At 45.8% G+C, this 12,334-nt stretch overlaps 1 protein-coding gene across 1 annotated transcript in view; it reads right to left on the bottom strand.

Moving 5' to 3' along the window:
- Positions 1–1,755, bottom strand: part of AMMECR1L (AMMECR1 like) — a 23,214-nt gene extending 21,459 nt beyond the window's left edge. Inside the window, exon 1 of the mRNA XM_035008286.1 lies at positions 1,467–1,755. The gene's annotated coding sequence lies outside the window, so the exon portion shown is untranslated. The remainder of the gene's footprint in view (positions 1–1,466) is intronic.
- Positions 1,756–12,334: the final 10,579 nt, after the last annotated feature.

Consider the following 12,334-nt stretch of genomic DNA (forward strand, 5'->3'; position numbering starts at 1 on the left):
AAAGAAAGAAAGAAAGAAAGAAAGAAAGAAAGAAAGAAAGAAAGAAAACAACAGCTAGAAGCAGGCTCTCCCTACTACAAAACATTTCAAAATCTAAATATAAGGTAGCAATGGCAGTCCCATGCACTGAATCACCTCATCCTTGGCGTCATCACCAAGAAGGGAGGACACTGAGGATCAAAGGTTTTATTGAACCTGAACATGAGACACACATTAAAACTTCCTCCACCACTAATTTAGATCAAAACTTGCTCTCAGGCCAAGATATACCATTTCAAGGCTCTCCACTGGTTTCAGAATACAAGCATATTCCCAAATCCTCTGCAAAGATGGTGCTGAAGAATTACTGGACAGCATGCCAGGGTCCTGAGGACAGGCCATCTTGTCACCCCAGGTAGAGATGATAATTGTTGGTAAGAGTCATCCATCCTTACTATTAATTTTGCATAGATCTCTTCATAATCTCTTCAACAACTCCCCCCCCCCCAGTAGTAGAGTATTAAGCTATTCCCAAAGATGTAAACAGGAGACTCCAAGCCCCACCCACACTATCCAAGGAGAGGACAGTGAAAGAGGATAGGCCCAGAGGGATAAGGGTAAGGGAGTGTGGCAAAGTGAGGAGTTCAGATCAGGACAGGGAAGGGAGGAGGGCAAGGAATGAAGGGCAAAACCCACAGGCTGGGAGGGAGAGAAAGGCATAAAACCCAAAGAGTTTAAGGTGGAGAAGTAATGGAAATGGGGCTATGGGTGGATAAGGAAGCAGAGAGTGAGGGTGGGGCTGGGAAAAAAAGAGAAGAGGAAGAAGAGAAAAAGCGTGCGCGTGAAAAGAGTTAGGCAAGAAAAGGACGAGACAGAGTGGGGAAGAAGAGGCCGGAGCAAGAGGGGGCAAAGTAGGCAGAGAGAAAGGTGAAATTCGGTAAGAAAAAAAAGGGGTAGGGAAGGAGAGTACGGGACCCGGGTGGGGGGGGGGGTGGGGAGACGCCAGAGCGACGGGTAGGGCAGCGAGGGCCGAGCCGCGGGGGTGGAATCCAGACGCCGGGCGGGGGAGGGGGCGGCGGGACAGTGGGTGGGGGCCGCCAGGCGGCGCCGGAGACCACCAAACTTTACATAGACCCGAGACCGTTTCCTGGAGGGCGTGCAGAAAGGAGCTGGAGCCTCGCCTGGCCTTGCCTCACCTCACCTCGCGGCCCAGGGCAGGGGCGTCCGCCTACCCCTCCCCAGCAATGCCTCCCGACCCCCCTGCCCTCCGTGGGGACACGCGGCCCGCAGGCCCCGCCCTCCTTCTTCCCCCGCCACCCGGCAGCCCCTCCCCCACGCTGCCCCGGGACCCTCGCTGCTGACCCCAGAGACCCCGTCCCGGGCCCCTCCGCTCGCCCTGGGGTGAGGAGGCCCGACACCGCCCGAGGGAGGCCGGGCCCGGCGGGGAAGGAGGAGGAGGAGGGCGCGGCGCAGCCCGAGTTTCCCACCTTTTCTCCTGGCCCAGACGCAGCTGGGGTGGACGGGACCTCTCGCGCTCTGCCTTCTCCTCCTGCTTCATGGAGCCATGCGCCTGGGTGGGGGCTCCCGAGAGAAGCGGGCCCGCGAGCGGGCCGGACGTGCGGCGCGGACGGGGCGGGGCGAAGGAGGCCGGCGGGCGGGCGGAGGAGGAAGCGACGGGGCGGCGGTGGCGGCAGGGAAGAACTGCTAGAGGTATTCCCCGGGCAGCTGGAGGACTGAGTCGAGCCGGGACCCGAGTCCTCCAGTATCCCAGCAGCCACCGGAGGCAGTGAGGTAATGGAGGAAGAATGTAGGGAGTCCTCCAGTGGACCACACGCCCTCTAGCGAGCCGCGAAAACCATAGAGATCCCGGGGCCGCCAGAGCACCGCCCCGCTACTCTCACGTGGCCTGAGCCCGCGCACTTTATTGGCTGGCGCCGACTCTACGGGGTTGAATTTAGAGGGCTGATTTCCATTCGTGGAGCCGAATCCCAGGCAGTTGGAATAAAAGGGGAGACGCGGAGCGGATACGGAGGCGCCGGCCGGCCCGGCTCACGTCCGAGCGCTGTGTTCCGTCCGCTCAGCCGCCAGCACACGGTCGGCCGGCGCAGTGCACGCCGGGCCGCCCGGCCTCTGCGAACGAATGCGGAGCGCGCCGGGAGATTTCGTGCGGGCCCGGGCGGGCAGCATTGTCGGCGCCGGGGCCCTGCTGGGGTGCCGGCACTGCCGCCCAGCCCTCGCCCGCCTTAGCACCCGACACCCAGCTGCCCACGGCCCTTCTCCCCAAGCGTCCAAGCCTCATGTTGCGTCCCGCGACCCGGCCGCAGCCTTCGAAAGCAGCCAGGAAGGGGCATTTAAGAGCCGCGTATATCAAACCGACCCACTGGCCAAGGCCATGCCCGCAGGAGTGTACCAGGCTCGGTGCCAGCCTCCTCATGGACCGAGAAGGGCAAACAGCACCCAGCCTTTGGTATCAGGGGTCCGTCTCTCTGTCTTGAACCCCTGAATTCCCAAGCTGGAGGTGACTTAAATGCAATTACCCACAGGACAGGATTATTCAGTAGGCCCACTAAGCACATTCCTCAACACTAGCAGGGCAAAGGTCTCAAAAAGACCAATATAAAACATTTTAAAAAAATATTAGGACTAAATAACTTTAATTTCCAATACTTGCTATTTGATTTGCTTTCATTTGACGACTTGGCATTTTGTTTTTAATTACAGATGGAGTTGCACTTGTTTCTGCCCTGCTCCCACACCCTCACCATTCCAAACAAACTATATAGGCCCTGCAGCAAAGGCATGCCCTCTTTTAAAGCAATGCCAGTCTTGTTAAGAACACAGACTCAAGCCCACAGATAGACTGTTTTGTGTTTTGCTATTCTGTTTATGCACAAAGGAATCCTTAACATGCTTGTCCTCAAGGAGCAAAGAAAAGTAGTAAAAAATGCAAATCATATCTGACAGTGAAGCTTTCCAGCAAAAACCTTCTGCTCTAGAATGCATAATGTACTCAAGCATAATAAGATCTACTACTACAGACTTTTAGCATAATTACCTGTAGGCAACAAAAACTGAGGAAACTGAATATCTTTGATTGGTGTCTCTTGGACCTAAGCTCCCAAAGAAAACCTGGTGGACAGCAGAGAAAGGAACAGACAGCGATACTTTGTAGAACAGGAGGTGACTTTTTTAAAAAAGCAATTTCTATAGCAGTCTTCACAATTTCTGTCACAGTCTTGACACACTTACCTGCTGTTGAGGCCACATTTGCCTGTTTCTAACCTCTGCCTGAAAAATTCAAATTAGATGATCATATGGCCCACAGCCAGAAATACAGGAGGCAGCAAGCCAGAGGGCAATTTTTTTTGTTTCTAAATAAGACAAAATCCTGACTTAAAGTAATCAGAATAAATTTCACATCGTGAAGTTTTTTCCAGCTGAAAGTCTGAAAATATGGCATCTGGAAAGGGCCTTAGTCTATTGCTCCCAGGGCAGTACTATATCGTCATTAAACAGCCCACAGATAAGGGAGTTATTGCTCCCTGGTTATCAAGCTGTCAGGGAGTAAATGATGGAACTAAGTTAGACTTGAAACACTCCCAAATTAAAAACAAAAACAAACCTTGCATTGAGCTTTCAAAAAATGCATTTTACTGAGAAGTAGGATCCAGATGCTGTGGCCATTGTTAACTGATGCCAAAAGGCAAAGAGTCAGGACTTTTAAAGTCACTTTGAGGTCACCTCCCATCAGTAAGCAACAGTTTGAACTGATGCAAATATATACAGAATGGGACGCCTGGGTGGCTCAGTTGGTTAAGCATCTGCCTTTGGCACGGGTCATGGTCCTAGGGTCCTGGAATCAAGTCCCGCGTCGGGCTCCCTGCTCAGCGGGAAGCTTGCTTCTCCCTCTGCCTGCCGCTCCCCCTGCTTGAGCTCTCTCTCTCTGGCAAATAAATAAATAAAGCCTAAAAAAAAAAAAAGATATGCAGAATGAAATTATAAACAGGAGGAAGAAACTGAGGGCAATATATGCCAGAAATACGGAAGAGGCTGTGTCTTATTTATTTTCTCGTTTCCTACACAAAATAGAGAAACCTTGTACATAGGAGGCAGGCACTCATTATTTGTTACCCGAATAAGTGAAGAAGAAAGCCAGCAAACAGCAGGAATGTAATATAGTTGGGAAAGGGAACTGTAGCTCAAGCCCTCTGCATGATCCTGAAATGTCATCCCAATCTGCTGTGATATAATGCACTACTCTATCAAAATAGCTCAAATCATCTGCTTCCAGATGTACAGCTTCCCATCATTTCTTGCCTTGAATGATTAAGAATATATGGTAATGTAGGGCGCCTGGGTGGCTCAGTTGGTTAAGCGACTGCCTTCGGCTCAGGTCATGATCCTGGAGTCCCGGGATTGAGTCCCGCATCGGGCTCCCTGCTCGGCAGGGAGCCTGCTTCTGCCTCTGACCCTCCCCCCTCTCATGTGCTCTCTCTCTTTCATTCTCTCTGTCTCAAATAAATAAATAAAATCTTTGGGAAAAAAAAAAGAATATATGGTAATGTAAGAGACTAGATCTTAATTGTTCCCACCACAAAAAAGAAATGATAATTATGTAACATGTAGAGGTGTTAGCTAACTCTATAGTGGTAATCATATTGCAATATATAAGTGTATCAAGTCAACAGATTGTACACCTTAAACTTACACAGTGTTATATGTCAATTATATCTCAATTTAAAAAATTATATATGGTAATGATTAAGAGAGTCCACTCTGGAATCAGGCTGTGTTCAAATTCCAGCCCTGACACTGAATACCTGTGAACCTAGAGCGAGTTAAAGCATAATAACTCAGGGTTATGAAATTTAAATGTTTACACATATGAAGCTATTATAGGATAAGCATGTCAAAGATGCTCAATAGCTGTGAACCTTATTAGTATTAGGATGTTGTGATAAACATGAAATTGACCTGTACGGACAGACCCATTCTTTTGGATGAGCAATGCACTGATGCACTAAAGGCATTTGTCAACCTGTAGTAATGAAATAAGTTTTCACAAGAGATATTGATGGGTGACACAGATTTTATCTGTCCCACTTTCCAGACTGACATGAGTCCGGTCTTAGTAGGAGATGCAGAGTCTGAATCTGTGTTCTCGTCTCCACAAAAAGCAGGCACAGAGAGACTGTAATCTCCTTCAGAGATGGTGCCTGTCTCCTGTGTATCCTCCACAGGGTAAGTCCAGTTGGGTACTTAAAAGGGATGATAAATACTAATCTGATTAAAATAAATGTTTACTGGGTCACAGGGGTGACTCATTCAATTGAGCATCTGACTCTTGATTTCAACTCAGGTCTTGATATCATGGGTCATGGGATTGAGCCCTGTGTCTGTTTTGGGCTCCATGCTCACTGAAGATTCTGCTTAAAGATTCTTTCCCTCTGCCCCTTCCCCTGCTCAAGTGCACACATGCTCTCTCTCTCAAATAAATAAAATCTTAAAATCAATCAATCTTTACCTGTATATACCAATGTCTACATGGGTTGAGTGTTTCAGAAATATGAAATGTTTCTGACAATATGAAATATTTCTGACAATATTTCTTTTTAAAATTATTTTATTTATTTATTTATTTGTCAGAGAGAGAGAGAGTGAGACAGAGAGTACAAGCAGGGGGAGCAGCAGAGGGAGAAGCAGACTCCCCACTGAGCAGGGAGCCTGATGCGGGACTTAATCCAGGCCCCTGGGATCATGACCTGAGCTGAAGGCAGATGCTTAACCGACTGAGCCACCCGGGCATCCCTCTGACAATATTTCTTGACAAACTGCCAAGACCCACAGTATTTTGTTTGTGGTAGAGTTAAACCACATTACTCTGAGAAGATGTATTTTAAAACTTTGTATGTCACTTGGGTACACAATTTAACATCAAGAAGTTTCTAAACTTCTAGCTATTATTGATGAAATAAATGAAACCAAGTTAGGAAGCTCAAGTCACACATCTGTTTATTCTATAAATACTCTTAATATCTAGTCTGTACTGAGAATTTTATATTATTGTTTTACTGAGATATAACATACACATGCACATAACATAGAATGCACAAATCTTTTTTTTTTTAAGATTTTATTTATTTATTTGGGAGAGAGAGACAGAGATAATGAGAGAGAGCATGAGTGGAGAGGAGAGGGAAAAGCAGGCCTCCTGCTGAGCAGGGATTCCCAACACAGGCACGAGCCCAGGACACTGGGATCATGTCCTGAGCTGAAGGCAGAAGCTTTTTTTTTTTGAAAAAAGATTTATTTATTCATTTGAGAGAGAGAGAGCACAAGCAGGGGGAGAGGCAGGCAGAGGGAGAGGGAGAAACAGGCTCCTGGCAGACGCCCAGCCATCTGAGCCACCCAGGCACCCCTAGAATGCACAAATCTTAAGTGCACAGTTTGGCTGACTCTTACATTAGTATATACCCATGTAACCACCATCCAAATTAAGATGTAGAAATTTCAAGCAGCCCAGAAGCCTCCCTTGTGCCTTCACCCAGGTACTAAGCCCCCTTCAGAAGATAACCATTATTTTGACTTGTATCACCAGATATAGTTTTGTTTGTTCTTGGCTATCATAGAAACAGACTCATACAGTATGTATTCTTTTCATCTGAGTTCTTTTGCTCAACATTATGTCACAGAAATGCATCTCTCTGGTTGGGTGCAGGCATAGTTCATTCCTTTTCTTTGCTGCATAGGCTACTGTGTCATTCAGTACATATTGAATGAATATGCCACAATTTGTTTATCCAGCATTTTTTTAAAAAAATCTTGTTTCCTTCTCTGAGTCTAGAGATTTAAGACTTTCTGCAAGATCTCATGTTTTTTGCAACCTTGTGTGGTTCATCCTCAAATTACAATAGTTATAAATGGCTATTGTATCCATCAGGATCCAGTCAGGAAAGAGGTATCTGAGAGATAGCACCACATCTTCACTTGTCTAGCCTCAGGGTTATGTCACCTATCCTGATGCCACAGCCAGCATCACGGAGTGGAATTGAGACAAGTAGGCTTGGCCTGGTAACTACCTGGGTAACTACCAGCCATCATTTCAAGGTTTCACCAAAATAAGAAGATTGTCCTCTTTTTTTTTTTGCCCCCTGGGAATATGCCAGTCGCAACTCCTTTGGGTCCTGGTTGAAAACTTAGAAGTTCTGGGCCTTCTCCCAAGAATGCTGAAAGCTGTCACTCTACCTGAATTGTCTAGCACCTTAGGACTTGCGGAGCTCCTGAACTTCTAGCTCCTAAAGCTCCTAAAGCTGCAGCAATTGGATACACACCAAGGGAAGGAAAGAGCCTGAGGTCAGTGGGACATATTCCAAGAGTTAGTACTTTACAGATGTTACAAGGACTTTTTTTTTTGAGAGAGAGAGAGCACAAGCAGGGCAGAGGGAGAGGGAGAGAGAGAATCTTAAGCAGGCTCCATGTTCAGTGCGGAGCCCAACCCGGGGCTCGATCTGAAGCCCCTGAGATCATGACCTGAGCAAAATCAAGAGTTGGTCACTTAATCAACTGAGCCACGCAGGTGCCCGAAGGCCTTTCTTAATATAATGACTTTAAGTTTCTCAGAGATGGAAACATGAGAGCAATTTAAGACTACCATCGTTTTCCTCCTCAATGTTGTGTTAGAGACCTTGATGTGCAGAGATGGAGGATCAATGAGACTAAATAAACAACATCTCACCACAGCAGGAAAGGAAAAAAAAAAAAATAAACAAATGAAAAAAGAAAAAAAAAAAGAAAGAAAAAAACCTCCAAAATTACAAAAGGAAAGGCAAGATATGGGGACTCAGAAGGCAGGAGTGGTGAGAAGTTACAAGAACAGATCCTGATTTGTGCTGAAGAAGATTACAGTTTGCTTGGGGCTTGCTCGGGGACAACAAAAAGTAACCACATTGAAAGGAAATCACTGAACATATACAAAGCAATGGAAGACATTGAAGTGGTGAGGTGACACCAACGTAAAGGAAAAGAGGCTGCATATGATGGAAAACATCAGGAGTCCTTGCTCACTGACCCCACGGCTGCTCCCTACCCACCAGATCACGAAGGCTGTCCGGCTGAAGCTATGCAGCTGGTATGGTGAACATGTCAACGTGTGAAGTGCCACGTAGCTACAGCACTGGCCACAAATGTGTCTGACTAAAAGAGTGAATATATGAGTGAAGTTTGGAAGCTATCCATCCCATGAGTATTTTCTCACTTCTCAAGGCAGAGATCTTAACTTACGTAGAAACTGAGTTCCTAAGCTTCAGACTAAAGCCTTAGGACCCTAGCAGAGCCCAAACATCCCAAACTGGGGATCTTCTTTCTTCTAAACTACACAAAGCTGTAGGAAGGAGAATGCAAGGAGAAAGGGCAAGCAGGGCCCAGGATGGGGAAGCGAACAGAACATCTCCTTCACTTACACTTAGGTGTAAATCCAACAAAATATGTAAGGGCATATATAAAGAAAACTACAAAATGCTGTTGAAAGAAATAAAAAAATGTAAAAAAAAAAAAGAAGGGACATACTGTATTTATGGATTGGAAGACTCAACATAACAAAGATACTGGTTCTCTCCAAATTGATCTGTATGTATAGATGGATAGATCTAATGCAATTCCTATCAAAATTCTACCAAGGATTTTGGTAAACATAGAAAAGCTTATTCTAAAATTCACATAACGAAAAAAACAGGAACTAGGATATCTCAAAGAATTTTGAAAAAAAAAAAAAGTAGGAAGACTCACTCTACTTGATATTCTGGTTTCCGTATATGGCTATGGTAATCAGGACTGCAGTACCGGCTGAGGGACAAACACATAGATCCCAGAATAGAGAACAAAGTGATAGCCTACACAAGACCAACCAACTGGTCTCTGACAAAGATTAAAAAGCAATTCGATGGACGAAAGGAGAGTCTTTTCAAACAAATGATGTTGGAGTAACTAGATGTCCATGGACAAAAACCCAAAAAGCTTGACTTAACCCCTTTTATAAAAATTGACTCAAAATGCCAAGATGTCCATCGACAGATGAATGGATAAAGAAGATGTGGTATATATATACAATGGAATATTATGCAGCCATCAAAAGGAATGAGATCTTGCCATTTGCAACGATGTGGATGGAACTGGAGGGTATTCTGTTGAGTGAAATAAGTCAAACAGAGAAAGACATGTATCATATGATCTCACTGATATGAGGAATTCTTAATCGCAGGAAACAAACTGAGTGTTGTTGGAGTGGGGGGTGTGGTGGGAGGGATGGGGTGACTAGGTGATAGACACTGGAGAGGGTATGTGCTCTGGTAAGCGCTGTGAATTGTGCAAGACTGTTGAATCTCAGATCTGTACCTCTGAAACAAATAATGCAATATATGTTAAGAAAAAAAAAAAAGAAGAAGAAGAAGGTAGCGGGAGGGGAAGAATGAAGCGGGGGAAATCGGAGGGGTGGACGAACCATGAGAGACGATGGACTCTGAAAAACAAACTGAGGGTTCTAGAGGGGAGGGGGGTGGGAGGATGGGTTAGCCTGGTGGTGGGTATTGAGGAGGGCACATTCTGCATGGAGCACTGGGTGTTATGCACAAACAATGAATCATGGAACACTTCATCTAGAACTAATGATTAATATATGGGGATTAACATAAGAATAAAAAAAAATTGACTCAAATGGATCATAGATTTTTTTTTTAAAAGATTTTATTCAATGGGGAGCCTGGGTGGCTCAGTCGTTGAGCGTCTGCCTTCGGCTCAGGTCATGATCCCAGGGCCCTGGGATCGAGCCCCGCATCGGGCTCCCTGCTCGGCGGGAAGCCTGCTTCTCTCTCTCCCACTCCCCCTGCTCGTGTTCCCTCTCTCGCTGTGTCTCTCTCTGTCAAATAAATAAATAAATAAATAAATAAATAAATAAATAAATCTTTAAAGATTTTATTCATTTATTTGCGAGAGAGAATGAGAGACAGAGAGCACGAGAGGGAGGAGGGTCAGAGGGAGAAGCAGACTCCCCACTGAGCGGGGAGCCCAATGCGGGACTCAATCCCGGGACTCCAGGATCATGATTTGAGCTGAAGGCAGTCGCTTAACCGACTGAGCCACCCAGGCGCCCTGGATCATAGATTTAAAGTGAAATGTAAAACTAGAATATTTAGAAGAAAACAGCAGAAAATCTTCAGGGCCTGGGCTTGTTGAACAGTTTGTGGATATGACACCAAAAACACTACTCATAAAAGAAAAAAAAATCAATCAACTGGATTTCATAAAACCTTTTTCTCTATGAAAGGTCCTCTTAAGAGGATAAAAGTACGAGCTACAGACTGGGAGGAAATGTTTGTAGAACACATATACGATAAAGAGCTCATTTCTAGTATATATAAGGAACTCTCAAACTTAATGGTAAGAAACAAACAATCCAATTAGAATATGGCCATGAATAAACATTTCATTGAAGAGGATATATGGAAGGAAAACAAGCACATGAAAAGATGTTCAATGTCACTTGCATTAGACACATTAAGATCACACTGAGATGCTCTTGCAAACCTACCAGGATGGCTGAAATAAAAAGTAGTGGTCATACAAAATGCTGGCGAGGATGCAGAGAAAATGGGATGGCTCACACATTTGCTCATGGGAATGTAAAATTGTACGACCACTTTGGAAATAGTTTAGCAGTTTCTTTTTTTTTTTTTTAAGATTATTTATTTACTTATTTGAGAGAGAGAACACAAGAAGGGAGTAGCAGAGGGAGAGGGAGAAGCAGGCTTTCTGCAGAGCAGGGAGCCCGATGCGTGGCTCAATCCCAGGACCATGGAACCATGAGCTGAAGGTAGACACTTAACCGACTGAACCACCCAGGTGCCCCAGTTTGGCAGCTTCTTAACCCTGTGTCCCAACAATTACACCACTGGACATTTCTGCTGGAGAAACAAAAACTTATGTCTTCATGAAAACCATTACACGATTGCCCATAGCCGCTTTATTCATACTAGCGTGAAACTATGAATAGCTCAGACGTCCTTCAGCGGGTGAATGGTGAAAGAAACTGTGATAGGTCTATACTGTGAAATACTACTCAGCAGGAAAAACGAACAAACCACTGATAAACACACCCACCTGTATGGAGCTCGAGGAGCAGCAGCTTTGTGGCCCCGTGCTGTGAGGTGCCCAAGGAGCACAGCTCTCCAGCCTCTGCTTAGGTCCGCTTAGCTTCACTCTCTCCTGCATGGACGGGATGGAACTCAGGCCAGGCCTCTCATCCTCCTCGTCCCAGGAGTGGCTCAAGCATGACCACATGACCCAGTTCAGGCCAAAGACAGTTGCTGAGCAAGAGTCACAGCTCGCCTTTCTCCTGGCACTGCTGACTGGTATCTTGGCTTCACGTAGCACATGACCTGGGGCAGCTGGAAAGGAACCACACTGGTTATACTGTTTGAGCCTCTGAAAGAGTCCATGCCTGAAGCTAAAACTACCCCAGACTCATGTGATAACTTCTATCTTCTATTAAAAGAACAAACTATAAAGAGTCCCTGGAACAATTCAAATAACAGGAGACAACAAGATGCCTCTACTCTGAATGAGGGAGTTGCTGAACTCCCAAAGTCTAAAGGAAGGGGGAGTATATTAGGGAAAAATGGTCCTGTGTTACCTAAGCCCCGTCTTCCACCTCAACAAAAATGGGAGATCCCTAAATAAGTCAGAAGCTGCCCCTTTTTCTAATCTTCTTTTGTGTCAGTCTCATTAAGGAGTAACTTTTTAGTTCCAGCAGTGGAGCCAGAATAAAAAAAATTCTTTTTCCCCTAAAGAGAAAGCTCACAAAATACAGGTAACACACAACAATGTGTAATGCTTCCTCCCTTCCCTAGAAGCCACTGGGGGAAAGAAGTAGTGGGGGCGGGTCCCCAGCCCAAGAGAGGTTATAGTTTCTCACATTCCAAACAGAGCTCACTGGAGAAGCGACATGAATATTTGTCTTAGCAGCTTCAAGGAAACTGGTCCTTCTTTACCAGCTCGGCATTTCTATTCGCAGACACCAAAGAAGTGGCAGGCTCCAGGGACCCGACTGTTGTTCCTGTCTGAGGGGCTGGCCATTGTGCCCTCATGTGACAGGTCACCTCATCTGGTCCAGGCTCTTAACAAGAAGAGTGAGACATTGAGGACATGGGGCCGGAATAAAGCACAAGGAACCCACCAATCACCTGGGCTGAAAGTCAATCCCCTTTATCCATGTGAAACTTAGTACTGGCTCCACATCCAAACTACTGTGTTATAACGAGCTACATTAGCCAACTTTATAATTAAGGCCCATAGACGTCAACTA

The sequence above is a fragment of the Mirounga leonina genome, unplaced genomic scaffold (assembly GCF_011800145.1).
Source record: "Mirounga leonina isolate KUSES-001 unplaced genomic scaffold, KU_Mleo_1.0 Mir_151, whole genome shotgun sequence".
NCBI classification, from domain to species: Eukaryota; Metazoa; Chordata; class Mammalia; order Carnivora; family Phocidae; genus Mirounga; species Mirounga leonina.